Source organism: Panthera leo, chromosome B1, assembly GCF_018350215.1.
Source record: "Panthera leo isolate Ple1 chromosome B1, P.leo_Ple1_pat1.1, whole genome shotgun sequence".
NCBI classification, from domain to species: Eukaryota; Metazoa; Chordata; class Mammalia; order Carnivora; family Felidae; genus Panthera; species Panthera leo.
Window position 1 is genome coordinate 194,391,909 of NC_056682.1, and position 26,280 is coordinate 194,418,188.

Here is a 26,280-nt window from a genome sequence, read left to right on the forward strand (position 1 = left end):
GATTCACGTGAGTTTTGACGAGGAAATGAAAGGGGGAAAGAAAGGGGGAAAGAGAATGAGGGAGTGAGGAAGGAAGGAAGGAAGGAAGGAAGGAGGGAGGGAGGGAGGAAGGGAGCACTGAAAGCTTCTGGGTGTGTGCACAGGTGGTGAGACTTCTCTAGGGTTCCTATCAACGATACCAGCCCTTTTATCTTCCAGAGCCTTAAGCTACTGTGATCTGTTCAGCCTTCTGTGGCTACATATGTCTCCAAGCAGAGTGATGGTTCCTAACAGCATGAACTCTGCATTATGATCCCCCCTGCCTTAGGAATCACTCTAAATTAAGCAGTGGCTGTGTGCACCAGCAGGAGGAGAGAATGCTTTGGCCCAGCCCAGCTACCCAAAGTTTGCAGTGTTTTAAGATCTCTCCAACAACAACAAAAAGAAGAAGAAGAAGAAGAAGAAGAAGAAGAAGAAGAAGAAGAAGAAAGGAAATCTCTCTTCTTTAAAAATAGCGTAAATTATTCTCTTTCCTTCATGCAGGCTTCAGTAGCAGGAAAGCAGAGCTCGTAAGAGGTAAGGAAAATTATTTGTTCAAACACTACCCTGTGACATCCATCGCCAATAGAAGGAGGGATGTGAAATTCTCAACAGGACAAGGCGTTCACCTTGGATCTTGGGTTGAGACACAAAGGCAAATGATGATATTGGAAAATAAGAGCTAGCCAAGAAAGAAGAACAAATTAAGGGACGGAAGACACTTGCTGCGACTAATCGCTAAATTGTTGCCAGTGCAAGCCAAGCGTCGTGGAACACCGGTTTGCCTGACGATGCACAGACATTAGCACCTTAGCACCGTCGTTTGACTGCACTTTATCGTAGCACCTCTGGCAAGGTAAGTGCTGGTGGTTGTACAGTGTGTAGGCCGCAGAAGCCAGGCATCCTGACCTGAGCGTTAACTAGGGTACACAGCTTCCCAGGACACCATTTTCTGGGAAATGTCAGGTCACACCGCTGCTGCTTCTGGCTCCGTGGCTGGTGGCCTTGTGGTCTTGTTCCATCACTTTCCTTACTCGAAAAAGAGAGATTTGTTGTGCGATAGATTAATCTTCAGCCCTTCCTATGTACAAAAGTGCTCTGCCGGGCACACAAAGAGAGAAAGGAAGATGTAAGGGGGCCAGACCATGGTCCCCTCCTCGAGCGGCATAGTGTAGACTGTGGGAATAAGACTTGGCCAGATTGCTCTTAAGGGCAAAGGAGAGCCGAGGCCAGAAGTTGCTGAGTGATGGCAGGTTCCCATCACTGCCGCCCACAGCACGACTGCAGGCGGGACAACGTGTCTCCATCCTGCCTCACAGCACTACACCTGCGGCCCTCCCTGACACAGGCCATCTCAGTCCCATACACCTGCTAACATTATTCTAATGCAAATTCAACCTGCCTCAGTTTCCCTCCCTGATTTTTTAGTTACATACTTTCCATGCTTGTTTGCTTTAAGATGAACTCCAAACATTTTTAACAGGACCTATAAAAATGTTCATGATTTGTTCCCTGCTGTCTCTTCCAGCTCCCCTTCTCCCTGCCAGCTCCCCCTCCTATAGATCTAATTGACGTTCCTCAGATGGGCTCTACACTCTCTGCCCCAGGGTTCTGCACATGCTTCTTTGTCTCTCCAGAAAACACTCACCCCCTTTCTCTGGCCTGGTCCATGCTATTCATATGTCCGGTCTTCGTTGGTCAAAATGTCACTTTCTCTAGAAGAGTCTTTCTCTACCCTGATTTCATACTGACATCCTAAGATTGTGCCACCTTAGGAAGGTTTAAAAAAAATACCGTTACTTGTCATACCATTGAATTCAAGCCTTTTTGAAGGCAGGAATCGATGTTTGAAAAGTTCTTCAGATGATTCTACTGTGTAGCTGGGCTTAAGAGCTAGTACGTACCGACCCACTACCCCCTTCCCAATTCTGTGACAGGCATTCTGTCCCCTAGAGCAGAGCCTGGAACCACCTTCTGGAGGGGGTTCTGCAGGTCATTCCCAGTCACAGCTACTCCACTTTGACATCGTAGTTTGAAAGCAGCCACAGACGATACGTGAACAAATAGCCATGGTGTGTTCCAGTGAAATTTTATTTGCAATACAGGCAGCATTCCAGAGTTAGCTTTCAGGGAGACATTTTCCACACTAGACAGTGATTGATCATCTGTATCCACATCCAGCTCCATGCTAGCGGTTAGTTCCCTGAAGAGGCAGAGAATCTGTGTCACTCAGCTTAGTAGCCACATGCCCAGCACAATGGCTGATGCCACTGGTACTCAACGAATATTTGTTGGGAGAACAGTGAATGGCTATCAGGATGGCAATGTGAGCGATGTCTAAATCCTCCTAGACATTATTGTTATAAGCCTGGGTTCTTATCAGAAAATGCCTCACGGGGGAGCCTGGGTGGCTCAGTCAGTTGAACGTCTGACTTCAGCTCAGGTCATGATCTCACGGCTTGTGAGTTCGAGCCCCATGTTGGGCTCTGTGCTGACAGCTCGGAGCCTGGAGCCTGCTTCGGATTCTGTGTCTCTCTCTCTCTCTCTCTGCTCCTAACCCACTCACATTCTGTCTCTGTCTCTCTCAAAAATAAATAAACATTAAAAAAACATTAAAAAAAAAAAGAAAATGCTTCATGGCTCTGGGTTTAAGAAGCAGGCTGGGCAAAGGAGGGAGGGGCCCATCTCACAACTGTAAAAACCCATCTCACAATTAAGATGGATGATGGAGTTTTATTTTCTGAAGTCTTTCCAATCTGACAACCTATAACAGGTAAATCATCTAGAAAAATGCTGTTAACAGATACTTGTTCGAACAAAGAGAATCCCATCCCAGTTTCCTTTCCTTTATTCTGTAGTGACTCACCCTGAAATGTGCTCAAGGCAGCCAAAGAATCATGCATGGGGTCCTCACGATGTTCAAAGCTTTCAAACACATTATCTTATTTAAATACCTCCCCCTGCAAGACACGGACACACATGTCCATCAGTCTTAGGTTCGGATATCTGATTGATATTTCAAAAATGGTACCTTGGATACCATCCCTGTTCCCAAAATTGGTCCATGGTTAGCTATTTCCCCAGGCTAAAATCTCAAAGGATCACCTAGCTACGCAGATCTTCCACACTCTTCTCTGACTCATTTGAGAAGTCATATCCTCAACTGCTTCTCAAGGTGCTGCCTCCAGTTCAGGTGAACCAGAAGTTAGAATCCATGGCAGGTGTCAGGTTCACAACAGGGAACATCGCCTATCTCAGCACCAATGGAGGCAGCCCCCCTGCCTCACACACACACACACACACACACACACACACACACACACACATATTGTGATCTACTTTGGAATTAACAAAATATTTCCCACGTGATTATCCATGTGACCTTGAACACATTATTTAACCTCGCTGGACTTTAGTTTCCAATTCCTCAACATTGCCTGAGTCATAAAGCTGTCACAAGGATTATGAGATGATGCATGTTGAACACTTAGCACTCTATAGACAGCTCCCCAACTATTCCCATTAATTTATTATTATTTTTATATTCTTTGACCCTCTCCAAAACTCTGTGAGGATAGACAATGCAGGGAGAATTATCTTTTTTCGGTAGATGAGAAAACGAAAGCCCAGAGAAGTTAGGGCACCTGCCCAATATAACAGAACAATTACACACAGCATTAAGCCATAATTAGACCTAAGCCCTATGGTTCCTAGGGTCTTCCCATCATACCCTGCTTCTTTTGAGACTTTACCTATTTTTTGAGTTTTTATAATATATAATATAATATAATATAATATAATATAATATATTAAAATGTATTATTTTAAGTGAAATTGCCCTGTGACTAACGTGGGATTAGAATTTTTTTCATGCAACTACAAGGTAGAGAAAGCTGAATATCTGGGGGGTCACCATGTCTGCCATTAGCAAGCTATGTGTCAAGGGGCAGACAAATGATCCTCTCTGGTCCTGAGTTTCCTCATATACAATATGAACATTGGGCAAGATTTTCCTTAAGATGCGATCCAGCTCCAGAATCCAGGGAAACTGGATTCTCAATTATTCATGCTCATAGAGAGAGAAGTACTGGGTAATTGAAATCCACAAATAATCCTTCAAGTTGTCTCTGAATCCTCGCACACCAGGCCTTCATCCTTTTTTTCAGTTGCTGACAAGTGGACGTAATTGACTGATTTGGGCTTGATCTTCCTTCTGATCTTATTCATCCTCAGGAGGAAAGAACTAATGAGCAGAAAAATTGCCAAATGGGGGAGGGAGACACAAAAGCAAAGGCATCGATGATCTGTAAGTTGGTTATTTTCTTCTTCAGTTACTGAAAGTGTCTCCACAGCTTTGCCTCATGCCATCAAAGGTATGTTCCTGAAGAACTCTGCAAACCAAATTTCTGTCAACTACATCACATGTGCTATGCAGTGGTGAATTGTTGAGGTAAATTAAAGCAAAGCAAAACAAAACAAAGCAAAGGAAAACAAAACAAAAGAAAGAGCAAACCACAATGACAAAAGAATCTTGTGCTGAATGTTTGCCTGCCTCCCTTCACTCTTTCCCTTGTTTTATGAAGTCACATGAGCATCACCTTCCTCTTCCATCAACTGGAATGTCTTCCACCACTGGATGTCCTTCTCTTGGAGAAAAGAGTAGACAGAGAATAGGCATATACAAGTGACAGCTCTCGGAAGGGCTCAAAGTTTGATGTCGTTGACTTTGACGGTCGAGTTTGCAATTTATATAGGTATACCTCAGAGATATTGTGGGTTCAGTTCCAGACCACCACAAGAAAGTGAATATCACAACAAAGCAAGTGAAATGAACTTTCTGGTTTCCCAGCACATATAAAAGTCACTCCAACACCACATTGTAGTCTATTAGATGTGATAGCATTGCATTAAAAAAAAGTACATACCTTAATTAAAAAATACTTTATTGCCAAAAAATGCTAAGCATAATCTGAGCTTTCGGCGAGTCATAATCACTGATCACAGATCTCCCTAATAAATATTACAACAATGAAAAAGTTTTAAATGTTACAAGAATACCTAAATGTGACAGAGACTCAAAGTGAGAAAATGTTGTTGGAAATAGGGCACCAATAGATTTGTTTGTTGCCAGGTGGCCACAAACCTTTAATTTGTTAAAAAAAAAAAATAACACAGTATCTGTGAAGCACAATAAAGCAAAACTCAATAAAATAACGTGTGCCTGGACACTTTGGGGAAAGATAGGTTTTAAAATGTATTTTAATGTGGAGATGAATTTCCATGTGGAGAAAGGGGAACTGTTTTTGCACTGTGGGTGGGAATTCAAACTGGTACGGCCCCTCTTTAAAGCAGTATTGAAGTTCCTCAAAAAATTAAAAACAGAACTACCCTACCACGCAGAAATTACACTACTAGGTATTTATCCAAAGGACACAACAATGCTGATTTGAAGGGGCACATACACCCTAATGTTTAAAACTTTTTTTAATGTTTTTATTTATTTTTGAGACAGAGAGAGACAGAGTATGAGCAGGGGAGGGGCAGAGAGAGAGGGAGACACAGAATCCGAAGCAGGCTCCACCCTCCAAGCTGTCAGCACAGAGCCCGACGCGGGGCTCGAACTCACAGACCATGAGATCATGACCTGAGCCGAAGCCAGATGCTTAACCGACTGAGCCACCCAGGCACCCCATGCACCCTAATGTTTCTAGCAGCACTATCAGCAATATCTAAAGTATGGAAAGAGCCCAAATGTCCATTGACTGATGAAAGGATAAGGAAGATATGCCCCCCCCACACGCAAACACACACACAATGGAATACTACTCCGTGATCAAAAATAATGAAACCTTACCATTTGCAACAACACGGGTGAAACTAGAGTGTATTATGCTAAGCAAAATAAGTCAGGCAGAAAAAGACAAATATATGATTTCACTCATATGTGGAATTTAAGAAACAAGTGGACATAGGGGAAGGGAAGGAAAAATAAGATAAACACAGAGATGGAGGTAAACCATAGAAACTCTTAAATAAAGAGAACAAACTGGGGGTTTCTGGAGGGAGTGTGGGTGGGGGATGGGCTAAATGGGTGATGGGCATTAAGGAAGGCACTTGCTGGGATAAGCATTGGGTGTTATATATGAGTGATGAATCACTGGGTTCTACTCCTGAAACCAATACTACACTGTATGTTAACTAATGAATTTTAAAAAAATAAGTGTGTGTGTGTGTGTGTGTGTGTGTATTATAGAATTTCAATAAACAGGGAAATCTGATCTCAATGTGAAAGTTGGGATAGATTGTAGAACAAATACAATCTCAAGTAGTAGACAGGGAAGAGATGATAAAATATAATTACAAAAAATTTTCAGGTCATAAGTTCTGCAAAATACAACAAATACGGATTCATGTCCATAAACTGTGGGAAAGCAATAGAGGATGAAGGCCTCTAAGTCTGGCACCAAATCCCAGCTTTGGACCTCTGTGCTTTTTTGCCCTAGGGAAGCTACTTTGTATCCCTTTAACTCAGTTTCCTCATTTTTAGAATAAAGATAACAAAAGTAACTATTTCGCAGGGCAATTGTAAGGAATTAAACAAGTTAATATACATGAACCCCTCAGAACTGTGTGTTCAGGTTACGTGTTAAATATTTATTATTCATAAGATTATTTCTATCTAAATTACAATAACATGTGCATATCTTATTTCTGTACACTGTCATCTCAAACTTCAAACATTGCTGTGGAATAGAAACCATTAGTCTTTCCCACAGAGAAGGCCAAAGTGGGTCTAAAATTTAGGTTTTTCTGACTGCAATAATGTGCTCAACTTAGATACATCTCCAAGTTCAAAGCTGAATCTCAGGAGACAAGTCTGACATAGCCCCCTCCATCCCTCTGAGGATGTCTTAGGTTAGTTTTTGTATTAATCATGGCAACCACTGGCTGTTGGTGTTGATATGATTCTTGCAAGGCATTGGAACCCAGTTCCTCAGAGTTGTTTGGAACCTATATTTCTTTGATTGCTTTTTTTTTTTTAAATAAGAAACAAATATTTGTACTACTGATTAGGGCATTTATACAATTCAGTAGAATAAGAAACCCATCTGGTATGAGAGGATTAATTCTAAAAGGAACCTCTTTTCAGGTTTATGGGAAGCTTCCATTCTGATGTAATCAAATCTCAGTCTAGCCAATGTTTAGAAAGGCCTGTTTCTTCACATTCTCACCAATTCTGAATTATATCATTTAAAAATTGCAAAGCCCATAGGTGGTTTCTTATTGTGACTTGTAGAAGAAGTTGACTAGCCTTTTATGTTTATTAGTAATTTGTTTTTCATCTTTTGAGAATTGCCTTTTAAAATATCTTACCCACATTTCTATTAGATGATCTGTGTAATTCCTATTGGTCTCGAGGTACTATTCACAGATTAAGAATAACAAATCTTTGTCATGTATATTTCAAATGCTCTTTCCATCTTATTATAGCTTTAGCCTTTTAAAAAACACAAATACACTACAGTCAAATTTATTTTTAATGTGTTCTGAATTTCTTTCATTTCTTAGGACATTTTTGTCACTGAAAGACATAAATATACTCTAGGGCACCTGGGTGGCTCAGTCAGTTAAGTGTTGGACATCGGCTCAGGTCATGATCTCATGGCTCGTGACTTCAAGCCTCACATCTGGCTCTGTGCTGACAGCTCAGAGCCTGGAGCCTGCTTCGGATTCTGCGTCTCCCTGTCTCTCTGACCCTCCCCCGTTCACGCTCTTTCTCTCTCTCTCTCTCACTCTGTCAAAAATAAACATTAAAAAATTTAAATAAAACTTAAAAAAATAAATACACTTTAACTTATCTTCTAATATTTTACATTTTTACAAATATTTAAATGTTTTATGCACTCTTATTGTATTTATTTCCAAATGAATAATTATTGTTTGCAGTATTTATTGATAAAATATTATATTTTATGGAATTATAATGTTATTTTTCCATATATATTTAATATAGAGTTTCATTGATTTCTTGACTTTATTCTTTTTCTGTGATTGATTTGGCTATTCTTGGGTGATATCTATATGGTTTTAATTATGTGGCTTTATACAATTTTCTAATATCTGGGAAAAGATATTTCCTTCTTCACTAATCCACGTTGCCTTTTTGTTGTTGTTGTTATTGAAGATATTTATCGCTATATTAATTTTAAAATTTTTGTAGTCAAGTTAAAACATCATCTAATTAAAATTACATATGCTTACTAATTTTTAGAATGACTGATATTTATATGATATTATGTATCCTTATCAAGAAACACATAGTTTCTCTCCATTATCTCAGGTCTTACTTTATGTGCAACAAAAAAGATTTTGGCTGTTTTCATATAGATTTTGTTGTTTTCTTTTTTAAATTTATCCTTTGGTGTTTGTAGGTTATGTTTATTGTATTTTTTTTTTGTTTCCTTTACAACCTGGATATTACTAGCATAAAGGGAAAACATTAATTTTGTATATTTATATTGGGTCCAGGCACCTAATCATCTTACTTAATTCTAGTACTTGACTCCCCACCCCCAAGACTTTCCTTCCTTTCTATCTACCATCTTTCCTTTGTCCCTCTTTTCCTTTCTTCCTTCCTTCCTTACATCCTTCCTTCCTTCTTTCCTTCCTACTTCCTTTCTAAAGTCTTCAATCATACAACATTAAGATAAAGATTATTTTATTTTCTAAAATTTATGCTGATATTCTTTACCTACTCATTGCATTAACTAAAATCTCCAAAATAATGTAATAGCTGATGTTTCTGCCTTATGATTAACTTTAATGAAAGGACCTGAGCATGTCTCATTTAATTTGATGTTTGCTATTGGAAAATAGTATTTCTTACATGAAGTGGTTTTCTTCTATTCCTGTGATGTAGGGTTTTTAGTACCAATTTGTAGAGTAAGTTTTTAGGTACTTATTGATAGAGTCCTATTTTTGTCCTGTGATCTTTTTAGTCACGATAAATTATTAGCATGGATTTACTGAACTATTCTGTAATCTTGGTAATGGTATATTATTTTCGATACTTTTTTAGCCTCATTTTTTTCAAGTTTTAACATATATTTGTATAGGTAAAATAAATGTGTTTCAATTTCTTTGTATTACATTTATAAAGTTTGATATCAACTTTATGCCTTAATCCTAAATCTAATTGAGAAGCTATCCTATACCACTTAGAACCTGGAATAAATCTTGGAAGTATCTTCTATTTAAAGTTTAGATAGAAATTTATCAAGGGATTAGAGCATGTTTCTCTCTTAATTGGGATATTTTTATCTACCTTCCTGAACTGTTTGTTCATAGTGTCTACCTTTTTTTAATCAATATTAATAGTTTATATTTTGCTATAAAACATCAATTTACTCTACAAATTCAAATCAATTCCAATGCAACTGCACGTCTGTGTTTATACATACTATCTCACTGCTTTTTAAAATATTTTTTTCTTTTTTAAGTTTATTTATTTATTTGAGAGAGAGAGTGTGTGTGTGTGCGTGCGTTTGTGTGTGTGTGTGTGTGTGTGTGTGTGTGCATGCATGCATGCATGCATGCTTGAGTGGGGTAGGGGCAGAGAGAAAGGGAGGGAGAGAATCCCATGCAGGCTGTGCTCAGAGCAGAGCCCAGCGCAGGGCTCCATCCCAGCACTGCAAGAGCACAACCTGAGCCAATATCAAGAGTCAGACACTTAACCTACTGAGCCACCCAGGTGTACTGTATGCTCATTTCTTATAGTCAATTTTTAAGGTGTTTTCTCAATTTTACTTACCCTCACTTGTCAGAGATTTAGATCCTTTATCAGGTTTCTTTTCTCTCTTACCTCCTGGGGTATTTTGTAATTTTCCCCCTATTTTTTTAAGTTTATTAATTTATATTTGAGACAGAGTGAGAGACCAGAGGAGGAGCAGAGAGAGGGAGACAGAAGGAGAATCCAAAGCAGGTTCTGCACCAGAAGCACTGAGCCTGATTGGGCTGGAACCCACAAACCATGAGATCATGACCTAAGCCAAAGCCAAGAGTCAGATGCTTAACCGACTGAACCACCCAGGTGCCCCTCCCCTAATTTCTTAAAAAGAATGCTTACTTCTCTCTTAAGATTTTATGACAATGTATTATATAGATTAAGCCATCTATTCATAAAAAACCTATAGAACTGTAAGAAACTAAAACAAACATCACAATGAATTTTACATACAGCTATTTTGAAAGGAAAAATATCATTGAGAACAGAAATATAGAAGGAAGTTGGTCACGAGTGATATGGCCTAATAGTTGAAAGGCGAAAGGAAGGAAGTGATATTCCCAAAACTGTATGAGCTAGCAGATATTTCCACAAAAAAAAAAAAAAAAAAAAAAGCTTCTAGTTTGTTATGGTATCACCATTTGGGTTAGAAATACTTGTGCTGACAGCTCAGAGCCTGGAGCCTGCTTCCAATTCTGTGTCTCCCTCTCTCTCTCTCTGCCCCTCCCTGGCTCTCTCTCTCTCTCAAGAATAAATGAACATTAAAAAAAAGAAAAGAAAAGAAAGAAAGGCATCCTGGCAACTAATTAAAATTGAAGAATTGTTTCTGTGTTCAGACCCTGACTTTCATTAAACTTTCACTTAGTTCACTGGATCTAATAAAATCCAGGCTCCCAAACAATGGAAATAAGAAGAAATTCCTATTAAGAGAAAGGTCATAAATGTAGCTCACCATTTTGACATAATTTGAGCACTAAAACCACATGGATGGTCACAATGTCTGCTTTTACCTGTCTGAGGTTAAGAGAAGTCTCATATGGGCTTGACGAAGGCTTACACATGTCAATGGCCTATAGGCAAAAAACTCAATTCAGTGAAAGTTCTCAATCTAAATATCCTCATTTGAAATGAAAGAGGCAAAAGGGGAAGGAGTAATTTCCTTTGGAAATTTCTTTTGAAAAATGATAGTATATTAAGAGCATGTAAAAATACGAATATTTAGTGTTTTCAAGATATGTATTTGATTTACATAAGGAGTGAATGGACTTCGCATGTTCACAAAATAACACAACTACCTTGACCTCAACCTTCATCTGTAAGACATGTTGTCTCAAAGTATGGGATAAATGGTTTTTATTCAAGGGAGAGAACCCAAAGGAAACATTTGTGTCTTAAAAGAGACTTTTGCCTTCATTCAGAGGTAAAAAGAAAATGCAAAATGAAAGGACCCTTCTATGTCATGTCAGCATATATGTAATATTTCCAATTTTCTTTTCACGACCTCTCAGAAAAACATAGTCTCAAAAGTGCTGTTCAACTGGAAAAAGAAATTGCCCAACAATTACAGATTCATTCAATATAAGGTGTGTGGTTTCTGGAAAACGCAGCAAAAACAAAATCTTCCATACTTTGCTACCATTTTAGTGAATCATAAAGAATTTCTTGAAGGCCTAGTGCTTTGTAATAAAAAGTAATTTTGCTAATATATTCCCTAGACATAAGGTATTGTGTTATATTGGATTGCATACATTAGACCAAAATGCTCTCTTGTTCAAACTTTTATAATTCCAGAGACTTCCTGCGAGTTTTATGTATGTGGTGGAATTTGCTTAGAGGTCGTTACAAACAAGTTCTTTTTCTTTGCGAGGAGGAGTGTGGAGGGACTACTTTTGGAATGCAGCAGGAGAAACGCAAAGCAAAAAGAGTGGCTGAGATTGTTGACTATCTTAATCATAGGATACCGAAATGAGAAAATCGGAAAGGCTGCATTTTTCCGCCAGCATTTTTTTAAAGCTCACAGTAATTTATTGATGCATAATTTACTTGCAATAAAACGCATAATCAAAATTGTGCATCTTACTGCATTTTGCCGAATGCATATAGCAGGGTAACCACTACCTGGTAAAGATACAGAACATTGTACTCTAAGAAGTTCTTTTTTGCCCTTTTCTCTTACTTCCCCTAAAAAGCAATCAATAATCTGATTTCCATCCTCATGGACTGGCTTTGCTTGAATTTTATATAAATGGCACCATGCAACAGGCATCAGTTTGTGTGTGTCTTCTTCCACGCAGCATGTTTTTGAGAATCATTCGTATTGCTGCATGTATTAGGGTTTTGTTCTTTTTTTATTAGTGTTTAATTGTATGAATAGTTTATACTGTTTGTTTCTCTATTCATGAGCATTTGGGTTGTTTCCAGTTTTAGCCATTATGACTCCTATGACTTGGATAATATTGTACAACCATTTTTGTGGATATATTTATTTATTTCTCTTGACTATATAGTTAGGAATGAGCTTGCCGGGTCATATGACATGGCATTTTGTTTTGTTTTTAATCTTCAAACTAAGGAACAATTTCAACGACAGTACAAGTAAATTTTTCCCTTGCCTATTGTTTCCATGATGTCTACCTCCTCAAACTCTTTGGTGTTTGTTTCCATAGGTAAGAATATTCTCCCACATAATAATTGCGATAATGAAAATAATATTGATATTTTACCACCATCCAACGTTCACACCCTACTCAAGATTTTCAATTATCCCAATAATGTATTTAAAGGAAAACAGTTAAGTCCAGAATCAAGAGTTGCATTCAGTCTTGATAGATCTTTACTCCAACTTTTATCTGGGAACTTTCATCGGCTTTTCTTTGACTTTCATGATCTTGACACTTCCAAGAACTTGAGAACTCCTCAATTTAGGTATGATTAGACTCAGGCTATGCATCTTTGGCAGGAGTATCACTGAAGTGATGCTTCCTGTTGGGTCCACATGATTTTGACTTATCTCATTAGTGACGAGTTCACATTAGTGAACATTAGTTCACTTTTGATCAGTTGATGAAGGTGATGTCTGCCCAGCTTCTCCACTATGGCATTACTCTATTCCCTTTTCCATTTCATACGAATTTTATGTAGCGAGAACTTAAATCTGCACAAATATGGTTTCATTAAACTTTTAATTTACCCATTTAAATGTTTGTAAAAGTAGAGTCATGGATTCCTATTTTATCTAATGGGTTATAACCCAACTCACTCATTATTTTGATACTGAAATTATCCCAAATTTGGACCGTGGAAGTGCTTCCAACTAACAAGCTTAAGTATCCTTTTGATAATCCCCTTCTTCTTTTGTTTAATTTTTTTTAACGTTCATTTAGTTTTGAGGGAGAGGGAGACAAAGTGCAAGTGGGGGAGGGGCAGAGAGAGAGGGAGAGACACAGAATCCGAAGCAGGCTCCAGGCTGTCGGCACAGAGCCCGATACGGGGCTCGAACTCACCAACTGCGAGCTCATGACCTGAGCCGAAGTCAGACGCCTAACCGACTGAGCCACCCAGGCATCCCTGTAATTCCCTTCTTCTTTGAGCCTTTTCTTACTTTCTGTTACCGCAAAATAGTCCACTCTCATCTTATACTTTTCCTGTCCCGGCACTGGAATCAGTCAATTCGCCAAAGCTGTGACAAAGTCCCTGGTTCCTTTTAGTGGAGCATGGTATTTAGAAGCTAAGATCCAGACCCTTGTTCTACTTGTTCTACTCCCAGACCCTCTCAATGGGATAGATGAGTTTATCTATATGTCCATACACGTACATCTGTGCACACATTTACATCTATATTTTGCTCTCAATAGATACTTTTTCATGTGTTTGCCGTAATTCTGATGCTAATCTAACACTAGAGTTTCAATTATGATTTTCTTTATTTTAATATTTGTAAGTCCTTTCTGTGTCAATGATAAATCTGGCTCCCACTGCTCTGAATATTTACTTATTTGAGAAAATCTTCCATATGCAACTAATATCTCATGGTCGCCACTACCTCTCCTGTATAGATGTTCTCTGGACCACTCAGGCTCCAACAACCCACACCGGGCTGACACTACTATTACGATCCTTGGATATTCTCTTCACCACACTTAAGTGTTTTTCCAATTATTTAATTCTAGAGCACTTGTCTTAATATAGACTTAACTGATACGTCTAGAGATATACTTTGAGAAATTATGAAAATTAGATAATCATATTTCACATCTGGAATAAAAGCGGGGGGTCTTTTGGGAAACAAAACTAGGAATCACACAAACCATCACGCTTAACTAAATGTTTGATCTCAGATAAGTCACTTGACTGCTCTGACCCTAATTTTTTTATATGTAACCTGAGGAGCCTGGACTATACCTCAGCAGTTTCTGTAAACATGTTTCAATCTAGACTCTGTATTCATAAATGGGTACAACTTCTTACTTGTTTTATGGGAAATCATTGAGTGACTATTACATGCCTGAAAGGCTCTGAGTTTGTAGAGAACACCCCATAGATCATATTCACATCTAATGCAATAAATACATTTTTCTCAAAAAAGACTATAATACAAAGTGATACCTATAACACAATTGAATTTGACAAGGGTGATGTGCAGGAAGAGGGAAGCAAGCAGACCAGATAAGACAAAGAACATACTAGAAACAGTTCTTTGCTGGTGCTTTCTAGGCTGGAGGTATCGCTAGATTGGTCTGATTCTCTCACATTTCCAGAAAGCTCTGAAGGTTTAACACTTTCAGGTAAATCTCAGTGCCCTTTTAAGCAATACCCCTAAAGCCACAATGCTGGCCTTGACCTTTTTGATGCTGATGCTATAAGATAGAACATCTTCAAATTTGTTTCTTACTTTTTAGTTCTCAACTCTGTAGTAACAAAATCTTAATTTTGTTTCACAGCCTTCAAACAAGTAAATTGGAGTGTTCTTGGTGGTGTTTATCTTTAATTTTTTTTAACATTTATTTATTTTTGAGAGTCAGAGAGAGAGAGACAGACCATGAACAGGGGAGAAGCAGAGAGAGAGGGAGACACAGAATCTGAAGCAGGCTCCAGGCTCTGAGCTGTCAGGACAGAGACCTACAAGGGATTCAAACCCACAAACGCGAGATCATGACCTGAGCCGAAGTCAGACGCTTAACTGACTGAGCCACCCAGGCACGCAGGTGTTGGGTGTTTTTAACACAAGTTGATGTCTTTGTGGATTGAGTCAGTCCCGAGCGAGAGGTAAACACAGGGATGAACTCTGTTAGCCCCAAGGACATGGTATTTCTCTCCTCCTTCAACAAGATGGCAAAAGCAATATTGTAATATGCTTATGTAAAAAGGCTGTAATATTTTAATATACGTATGTAATATGCTTATGTAAAATGGCTGCTTATGACTACAGCAAAAATGTAGAAAAGAGCCTCAACTACTATAACCCAAACTGTTCTGGGCCCATTAAGGGACACAGAGTGCATAGATGGTGTTCCCTAGCACCCCAGGCACTTGAGATATGGTCGACAATGGCATTGTGTCCCACTTTACAGAGATAGTACTACAAGACAGAATTTGGGGTGAATGTAGAAAACAGAGAGAGAGGTACAGTGTTCTGGAAGACCAGCAGGAATTAAACCAGCCAGAATGGAGAGAGAGTAGAATAAGGCAAATCTTTTTGAAGAGGTGATATTTGAAATGAGTTTTAAGATATATAGATAGAAATGAATCAGGGTATAAAATATGGGAAGCAAATAGAAGCATTTCTGGCAGAATGTGCACATCCAATAGATGCTTGGATATAGAAAAGCCGTGTCTAAGTGAGATGCACAATTCTTTGTCACCCATGAGTCCTCCTACATGGAAACATGTGAAGAAAATGCAGAATCATAAGTGATAGTAAATATGCCTGTTGTTCTAAAAGGAGAGGATTAAATGAGATTTTCTTTTACTTACTTTTTTGCAACTTCAGTTCTAAATCTACAGCTTTACACAATGAGGAAGTATTCAATGTTTTTAAGCGAAACAACAGCTTAATCATACCGTAGGGAGATTAACCGGAGAGGAGTATGAGGAATGGACTTTAGAATAGGTCTGGAAGTTCTGTGAGCATTTGGGAGGTTATTGAAATGGTGCAGAAGAGAATGAGGGTGGTGGGAATGGGGAGAGGAGGTGGAAATGGAGATCAGAAGTAGAAGTTGCAAGCATGACGAGATGATGTGAGCAACACAACTAAGGAAGAAGTTGAGGCCTCCAAATACTGAAGCCTGAGTCATGAGAAGATGTTGAGGTCCTTAACCATAATACCCACAGTAAAAATGCAGATCAGAGGAGGAAGAATGGCTTCTAGAGCTGTTTTGAATAGACCAAGTTGGAAGATTTCCAGGTGGACTTGCTCAGCAAGAAGTTGTAAATGAAAGGTCAAAGTCAGGGCTGCATATATTTGATATTGCCTTTCCCCTACAGAATGAAAGTCATAGCATGGATAGGATTCCCTGAGGGACAACACAGAAAAAATCTAAAGTCCCAACAATCTAGGAAACTTTTCTGTTGAAGGAAGTGGTGATCAAATGAAAACTAAAAGCTGACTTCTCTCACAGATGTTTTAAGTTAAGTTTAAGTAGATATAAGAACTTGCCCTAATAATTCAATAATTAAAGGTATAATAGGTGTCCCAGGAGATTCTTTGGTTGCCAAATTAAATGAACTTCTATTACTAAAACAAAATGCACATAGAAATGGACCCCAACAAACATAGCTAATTCATTAACATATTTTCTTTAGCAGTATCCTGAAAATGGCAAACTGTCTTAAAGTCTTCATGGCTTCTGATGACCACTGATAGTTCCTTCCAAATGTCACATTGGTCAATTGGCTGGTGATTTTCAGACTCACCTCCTCACTTCACCCTGTTCTGTAGTGCAGGGAATTCAATTTCCCAGGATCCCTTACTGTCTAGCTTCCAGGTAAATCTGGCCAATGGGCAACAATATCACCAACTGGCCAGAGCCTGGAGGGTGAGAGGAAGGTGTCTCTACCCACTTTTCATCACTTTGGGTAGTATTTCTGGCAGCAGCTTTTTCTCTTTTGTGGGTCCACATCCCCTAGGCCAAGCCTTCCCTCTATAAAACCATGATAATTCAACTTCTGCTAAGTGGTCCCAAGTCCAGGCGCTGGTAAGAGCCTCCAGGCTAAGTGGCTTTTTCATTGAGTTGCCTCACAGATCTCAGCTGGGATTTTCAGTTCTTCTGTCACCCATGTAATCAATTCCTTGCATTAAATTCTTTCACTATGAAATGCTGAGAGTGGTTTCTCTTTTTTCATCAGATTCTGACAACTACAAATGTCTTCTTTAAAATTTCTCTTTTGCTCAGTCATCTGAGAGGTAGAAAAGGTTGAAATGATAAGTTCTATCTTAGGCAATTAATCTGAATGGAAAGGCGTTTGACTTGGTTTAGAAATCTGGATTCAGATATTTTCTATACATCTTTTTAAGTTTCTGAAATAAGAAAGTAGATAGCAAAAGTTTCAAATAAGCTACAGCTAGCATTATTGTATTTGTCTTTCTATATATTTTTCTATGTAGTTGCAATGCTATTCATAGGTAGAAAGAAAGAGATAGAGACAGAGACAGAGAACATACTGCATAGTTGTTTCCAAGAAATGATATAATTACACATTCATCTTGCCCTTTTGTTTATTTAACAATCCATCTTAAACATCTTTCCAACTCGGTGCATTTGAATATACCTCATTCTTTTTAAAGGTTATATTTGTTCATTCATTTACTGATTCTGCAAAATTTTTATTTGTTGTGTTCCTAGTAAATACAGGCAGTATCCCAGGAGCTTCTGATAAAACAATGATTAATGTAGCAAAATTCCTTCCTTCAAGGAATTTACATTTTAGTGCAGATAGATAAATAATAAATATGTAAACAAGTGAATATATAGTCAATTCTACAACTAAATTCTTGATAAATATGTTTATGGGCATGTGTTAAATATTTCCATAAGCGAAATTCCCAGAAATGGAATTGTTAGATTCAAATACATGCACATTTTAAATTTTGAAAAATATTGACAAATTGTCATTCTTCCGACACTGCTGAAATCATATACTTGGTATAACAGGCAAAAACATGGCACCACAAAGATATCCATGCTGTAAGTCCCAAAATCTGTCAATATGCTACATTACAGAGCAAACGGGACTTTTCAGATGTGATTATGTTAAAAATCTGGAGATGGAAAGGTTATTCTGGATTATGTCACTACTAGCAGAAGACTCACTATCAGAGCGATGTAATATACTCCCTGGCCATTGTTGACTTTGAAAACGGAAAGAAGCCACCACCAAGGAATGAAGGCAGACTCTAGGGGCTGGAAATAGCAAGAAAATGGATACTCTCCTCGAGCCTCCAGAAAGGTCTTCTGACTTCCAGAACTCTAAGAAAATAATTCACGTTGTTTTAAGCTGCTAAGTTTATGAATATTTGTTATGGCGGCAACGGGAAACTAAACACTGAGCCAAGGCTTTTGCTCCCAAAGCAGAATGAGGTATGCATTCTGGAGCTGGCCCTCCTGAGTTGGAGCTCCTGCCCTGACACTTACTAATTGTGGGAGAGTGATCATATTGATATCTCCATGCCTGCATTTCCTCATTTTTAAATTGGTCTGATTTTAATAGTATTTATCTCAGAGATTCGTTTGTGTTTCCATGATTTTTTTTTTCAGAATAAAATGAGTTAGTGCTCAAAAAATACTTACAACAAAGTCTGGTCTTCAGAGCCCCCTGTGTAATAGTTAGCTACTTTTATTACAATTATATAGCTATTCTATCGTTCCATGATGCACAGCAGAACAAATGTCAAACTTCTGGATATATTGTGAGTGATTTTCTTCTCTTTTCTTTCTTTTTTCTTTTCTTTTCTTTTCTACTCTTTTCTTTTTCTTCTCTTCTTTTCTCTTATCTTCTCTTTTCTTTTCTTTTTTGAGAGAGAGGGAGAGACTAAGTCGGGGAGGGACAGAGAGAGAAGGGGCCAGAAAATCCCAAAAAGTCTCAATGCCAGGCTCAATCCCACAACCCTGGGATTAGGACTTGATCTGAAATCAAGAGTCAGATGCTTAACTTCCTGAACCACCCAGGCACCCTACGTAAGTGATTCTTTTCTTACTATTACTATGTTGCATGGCAAATGTAAATATATAGGTGTGTGTGTGTGTGTGTGTGTGTGGTAACCATATCTCTTCTGCTCTTTCTTTTCATGCACGTGTGCATATAGGTGTGTACACACACACACACACACACACACATGACATGTACACATAGAGACGTAGGTGCAGATATTGACACATACAAGCACTGAATAAACATGAGACAATGAGAGTCCTCAGTAAATGTTATTTTGAGTTGGCTTAGGGTTGAGATGGGATTCGTGCTGAGTGCAGTCCACCAAGTACCAAGAATATCTGCTTCTTTTCCACCTGAATTTTATCCAGAAAAACAAAAAGTGAAGAAAACACAGCCAGGTAAAGCAGTACACCTTAGTCAAGCCCAAGGGCTAATCCATTTCTCAAAAAAATAGCATTTAGGAATGCTTGTTTTTCTTCCCTTTCTTTGGAAGCAGGGAATTTCCCTAAGGTCATTGGAATGGGCCTCTTCACTTGTGTCTTAAGAGGCTTTCGAAAGAACCTCCCCAACTCCCACCGATCCTGTTTTCATTTCCTTTGTCTCTTGTGTGGTGCTAGGAATTAAGGTGTGGTCGTATTGCCCAGTCATAATGAATCAAGGGTTTCATTAGAGAATTGTGGCTGCGCTTGTTCTGGTTTGCAGATTTAAAGCAGGTAAATAAGCTATGGGGATTCTCAGCCATCTTTCCAAGTGCCCTTGATGAGAAATGCCAGCTGCTATCTTCTTCATGAACCTGGGCCTGAGGAGTATGTTCTTGACCCTCTGCTGCTAGTGCAGACACATCCTGGTAAGACCCGGCTGTTGAAAGCAGGCAGCTGTAGAGGAAAGAGAACCAGGGGAGATTCCCAAATAACTGTGTTCTAGTCCAAATTTGGCTACATATAGACTTTCTGACATTGGCCAAGCATTAGCGCTGTGGGTGGCTCTACAGTAAAAAGTGTGAGAATACTCTCCATGCCTTTCTGACAAGGCTACTGGGAGGTCAAATGCAATGACCATGTTTGGCTCGTACTTCAGGCAGGTCTTTCTTCCCCACTGGAGTCTGAGCTTTGTGAGGTCAGTGACCTTGTCTTTCTTTCCCAGAGTGGTGCACAATGTCAGATGCAGAATAGGGACTCAGTAATTTATTGATGATGGGTTAAATGAATCTCACAGACTTCTGTTTTAAGTTATAGGGCACTGGACAAACATAACATGGCATTATTTTTTTTATGATGTTTCTAAATATCTACCCAGATTATCAGAAACAAGGAAACTTACAGTGAGGAGTATTAGAGGTTTTCTTTCTTTTCTTCTCCTTCTTCCTCTTCTTCTTCTCCTTCTTCTCCTTCTCCTTCTTCCTCTTCTTCTTCTCCTTCTTCTCCTTCTCCTTCTTCTTCTTCTTCTTCTTCTTCTTCTTCTTCTTCTTCAGGTTATTTATTTATTTTGAGAGAGCGAGCATGAGCTGAGGAGAGGTAGAGAAAGAGAGAATCCGAAGCAGGCTCTGTGCTGACAGCAGGGAGCCTGATCCTACACAGGGCCTGATCCCACAAACTGTGAGATCATGACCTGAGCAGAGATCAAGAGACTGACACTCAACTGATTGAGCAACCCAGTCACCCCTGAGGTTTTCTCTTTTTGTAGACAGTTTGGCAGAATCATCCAGAACCTCTCTATATCCTGTTGGCATATTGCCAGAGACAGGATGCTCACTTTGCCCCAAGCAATCTCTTATCTCAGAGGTCCCTTCCAGAGGGATTGTCTGGTGCCTGCACTTCAGGTGGGACAATATACCATAAAGCCTGTGAGTACAGTTTCTCTAAGAATTAGTGTGCAACAGGGGCATCTGTGTGGTTCATTCGGTGGAGTAGTGGACTCTTAACCTCAGGGTTGTGAGTTCAAACTCAGTGTTGGGTGTGGAGTTTACTTAAAAAAAAAAATCGGTGCACAAAATATGAAAATATTTAACAGGTATTATTGCACATTGATTTTTTTTTAATTCCACAACTCTGCTAAAAAGTTTAATTAGAAGCTATTAGAGGTGATAATGAATTTACCAGATTACTGCAGAACTACTGAGGATTCTAATAAGGAGGAATCTGGTTCTCTAAGGGCTAGCAGGTTATTCCTTAGGGATAATCATTCTGAGGGTCTTATCTAGACTGATGAACCCTTCTTACTAGCTTACCTTCATGTGCAAAATAAAATCAGCTATTCCTTTTGGTATGTTGTCTACACACCTCAAAAATTAAAACATTGTGCAACTTGAACTCTTCTTTAAAAGGATAAAAATAATGAAAAGTTTCTAAGGATTTTACTTTTCTGATCATCTACCCAGTAGTCTTAAAATGACCTCTTAGGCATTATGTAATCCTTTTAACCTTCCCCCCCCCACCCCATTCCATCTCTCTTTACCCCTCAAATCCCTTTTCCACCCTATCACATCTTATTTATTTATTTACTTACTTACTTACTTATTTAGTTATTTACTTACTTATTTACTTATTTACTTATAATTGGCACACAGCATTATATTAGTTTCAGGCACACAACACAATCATTTGATACTTTTATATATGGTGAAATGATCCCCACATTAACTCTAGCTCACATCCATCACCTCGCATCTAGTTGTATATATTTTTTCTTGTGATGAGATCTACTCTCTTAGCAAGTTTCAAATTTATGTAGGAAGTATGGTCTTTACACAACCAGGTGTGGTTTTGCCCCTTGTCTTCAGAACAATCTCTGGAACTCTGAAGTCTGAGAAAGTTCTGTGCCTTTCTCACTCCCTGATGCATAGAAAATGACAATATCAGTATGACACTCAAGGACAAACATGTAAATCTGCTTGTGGCCAAAGGTGACTGGCACCACTTTGGTGCATGAGATAGGAAACCTTGACCCGGAGAAAGTTCTAATTCCTATGCATGGCATCCAAGCTCTTTTCCTGTCACCAAGTCATTGTTCCAAGACTCCACTTCTGTTTCTGCTTCTACACCTGTTTTAGCTTGTTTATTATGCGACTTTCAGAGATTACCGTCCTTTCCTGCCTCATGTCCAGTGTCTTTTAAACCACTGGTCTGCATATTTTCTGCTTTACATGCTTGTTTTATTCATGTCAGGCAGGAAGGCAAATCCTAGCCCTGTGTAGTGGGTGCCAGGTATATTCTCCCTAATCTTCTTTCCCTGGCCTTATACAGTTTAATTACATCCCAGAACAAATGTCAAGAATATTTAAAGGAATATGGGGGCGCCTGGATGGCTCAGTCAGTTTAAGCATCTGACTTTGGTTCAGGTCATGATCTTGCAGTTTGTGAATTCAAGCCCCTCATGGGCTCTGTGCTGACAGCATGCAGCCTGCTTAGGATTCTCTTTTTCCCTGTCTCTCTGCCCCTTCCCCTGCTCTCGCAAAATTGCATGCATATGAGCTCTCTCTCTCTCTTTATCTCTCTCTCTCTCTCAAAAAACAAAACAAAAAACAAACTAAAACATTTTTAAAAAAGAATATTTAAAAGATTACAAAAATAATCCAATACTCAATAAGGTAAAATTCACAATATCTGGTATCCAGTTGAAACTTACCAGGAATGCAGAGCACCTGGGTGGCTCAGTCAGTTGAGTGTCCGACTAAGGTTCAAGTCATGATCTCACAGTGAGTTCAAGCCCTGCATCAGGATCTGTGCTGACAACTCAGAGCTTGGAGCCTGCTTCAGATTCCGTGTCTCCCTCTCTCTCTGTCCCTCCCTCACTCACACTTTGTCTTTATCTCCCTCTCAAAAACAAATAAACATTAAGAAAAAAAATTAAGAGGGGCGCCTGGGTGGCTCAGCTGGTTGAGAGTCCAACTCCAGCTCAGGTCATGATCTCAAGGTTTGTGGGTTCAAGCCCCGTGTCAGGCTCTATGCTGAATGCCTGTTCGGAGCCTGGAGCCAGCTTCGGATTCTGTGTCTCCTTCTCTCTCTTTCTCTCCACCACTTGCACTCTGTCTCACTCTCTCAAAAATAAATAAATGTAAAAAAATTTTTTTTTAATTTTAAGAAAATTACCAGGAATGCAAAGAAGCAAGAAAACATGACCTATAATGAAGAAAAAAGACCAATCTAAACTGACCAAGAAATGATATAAATGTTAAAAGTAGCAGAAAAACACTAAAGACAACAACACTAAATCAGTTAAGTACAGACATAGAAGATATTTTAAAAAAATCCAAATCAAATGTCTGGAGATGAAAAAAATGTGTGAAATGGAAACAATCAATGAATGAGACCATTGACACAATAACATTTTAGAAGAAAAGACTAGTGAACACAAAGGCATAGCTCTAGAAACTCCTCAAAAGGAAACACAGAGGAAAAAAGAGAATCAAACATGAAAATACAGTGATATGTAAATGAATGGTTGTGGCTGTGTTGCAGTAAAACTTTATTTACATAAGTAAGTGGTCAGCCCACAGGCCATAGTTTGCTGATCCTCATTTTAGATGAAAGCAGAAACAAACTGATGTGTTCCGTCTTCCACAGTGAACTAAAAGTCCACTGTGATCCTCGCAATGAAATATATCTATTTCTTATGATTATTCCGTATACCAGGTACTGAATGAATTGATATTTGTTTAGCGAATGAATGAATACAGCACAAAATTTTGTCGCATGAATGAGATAATGAATTAATCTAGTATAAATTCTCAGAAAACATCAACCCTAGAATTTCTTCCTTTGATAAAGTTATTTAAACCTACATCTTCCTTTCCCACAAAGGGTAGGGACTGTTATGAAATGTTTATATCCAATTTAATGTGTTTATGGGACAAGAAAATAGTTTTGGAGCACATTCTTCAGTGAATTTCTGGAAATAGATCGAGAACTTTCTTCCATTAACTTGGATGAGGTAGATGCCCTTTATTTGAAATTCATCAATGTTGCAAAAGCCATTCTTGGTGAAAACACAGGTGCTGTTTTTCCATAAATTATTTGGGCCTCTGTGGATCCCAAGCAAAACAGAAACGGCAGGGAGTTTACAAAATCGTTTTCTATATTTGAAAATGCCACCTAAATGGGAAATGAAAAGGAGAAGCATCTGGCCAAGTACAAGTTTTTGTGGAGTGAGGAAGAGGGAGGAGGCAGAGCCCACGAGGATTTTATCTCAATTCAAAATATTTCTCTTCCCGCAGGAAAAAATTGGGGTTATTTGATAAGACAGCAAACATCATGGTATGGAATCATAACATTGCAGACGTTCATGAATGCATGGCCATTAAAGACCATCTATTCTGGTCCAAACTCCATTCAGTGTTTGAATTCTTTATACCATATTCCACTAAGCGGTTAATATTTCTCTTGTGTTTGAGCGCATATCTGAGATACTATTCTATACTAATATAGCTTGCTTCTTCTTTTTAATATATATGAAGAGACTCTATTTATTTAAATTCATTTTCTGTTTTCCTGTCACATAGCCAACAAATGGAGGGTACTGTTAAGGACAGTTTCAGAGGCAATCTCTCCTAAAGACGGGCACAGAAGAAAGAACCAGGAATGTAAGCTCATCTTAACACAGGACATTTGTTTTGTTATTTGCAAGTTGTTTGAAGTTGACAGTCTCCGAAAGGTTTTTGAGACTTTGTTTCCTGATCTATAAAAGAGTAGTATCAGGAAAAATTAATGTTTATCAAACTCTGGTGTGTATCTGAATCCCTAGAGGGATTGTTAAAATTCAGATTGTCAGGCCTCACATCCGCTCAGAGTTTCTGATTTAGAAGGTAAGGCTGGGCCTAGAATTTGCATTTCTAACTAGTTCCTAAGCGATGATGGTGCTGGTCCAGGAACCACACGTTGAGAACCATGAAACCAGATGATCCTAAAGACAGTTCTTTAACACGAAGCTGAAAACCACATGTTTGGTGAGAGGCTCTACAAATAAAGACAACATGGTTAAATAGATTTTGGAAACTGTTGATATTCCACTCACCTCTTGGAAGTGCATATTTTATGTTGGCTTTGCACAGGTTCTAGGAATATCTCATAGTTAAAAGCAAAAGCAAAAATCTTTAAGTTCATTTTACATTTTTTAACCTTTTTGATATATTTGCTGATAACCGATCTGTGAATATCATAGATCACGAAGAACGGTGAATAAATCTAAGATTCCTCTACACTTTAAGCTTGTTGAGTCCTGTGTACCTATGGAAAACATCTGGGCTTTGGAGGGCACTTGTTGGGATGAGTACTAGGTGTTGTATGTAAGCAATGAACCACAGAATCTACCCCAAAAATCAAGAGCACACTTTACACACTGTATGTTAGCCAATTTGATAATACATTATATTAAGAAAAAAAGAAAAAAGAAATAAGCTTTAAAAAAAGAAGAATAAACCAGGGAAGCTCCACTTAACTTCTGTTCTTCCTAAAACCTGTACAGGGAGGCCTATAGTTGATCAACATTGCCTTGATTAAATGGAAAGAGATTGAAATCTAACCAAAGAGATGAAAAATCTATACACTGAAAACTATACAACGCTTATGAAAGAAATTGAAGAAGACACAAAGAAATGAAAAAAGATTCCATGCTCCTGGATAGGAAGAACAAATATTGTTAAAATGTTGATATTACCCAAAGCAATCTACATATTCAATGCAATCCCTGTCAACACCAGCATTCTTCACAGAGCTAGACCAAATAATCCTAAAATTTGTATGGAACCAGAAAAGACCCTGAATAGCCAAAGCAATCTTGAAAATGAAAACCAAAGCAAGAGGCATCACAATCCCAGACTTCCAGCTATATTACAAAGCTGTAATCATTAAGACAGCATGGTACTTGCACAAAAACAGACACTTAGATCAGTGGAACAGAATAGAGAACCCAGAAATGGACCCACAAACGTATGACCAACTAATCTTTGACAAAGCAGGAAAGAAATCCAATGGAATAAAGACAGTCTTTTCAGCAAGTGGTACTGGGAAAACTGGACAGCAACATGCAGAAAAATGAACCCGGACCACTTTCTTACAGCATACACAAAAATAAACTCAAAACAGATGAAAGACCTCAATGTAAGACAGGAAGCCATCAAAATCCTCGAGGAGAAAGCAGGCAAAATCCTCTTTGATCTTTCCCGCAGCAACTTCTTACTCAACACGTCTCCAGAGGCAAGGGAAACAAAAGCAAAATGAACTACTGGGACCTCATCAAAATAAAAAGCTTCTGCACAGTGAAAGAAACAATCAGCAAAACTAAAAGGCAACCGACAGAATGGGAGAAGATATTTGCAAGTGACTTATCAGGTA

The 26,280-nt window shown here is 38.6% G+C and overlaps 1 pseudogene; it reads left to right on the forward strand.

The window, feature by feature from the left end:
- The first annotated feature begins 2,275 nt into the window (after positions 1-2,275).
- The window catches only part of LOC122218537, a 159,900-nt pseudogene continuing 135,895 nt past the window's right edge, over positions 2,276-26,280 (forward strand).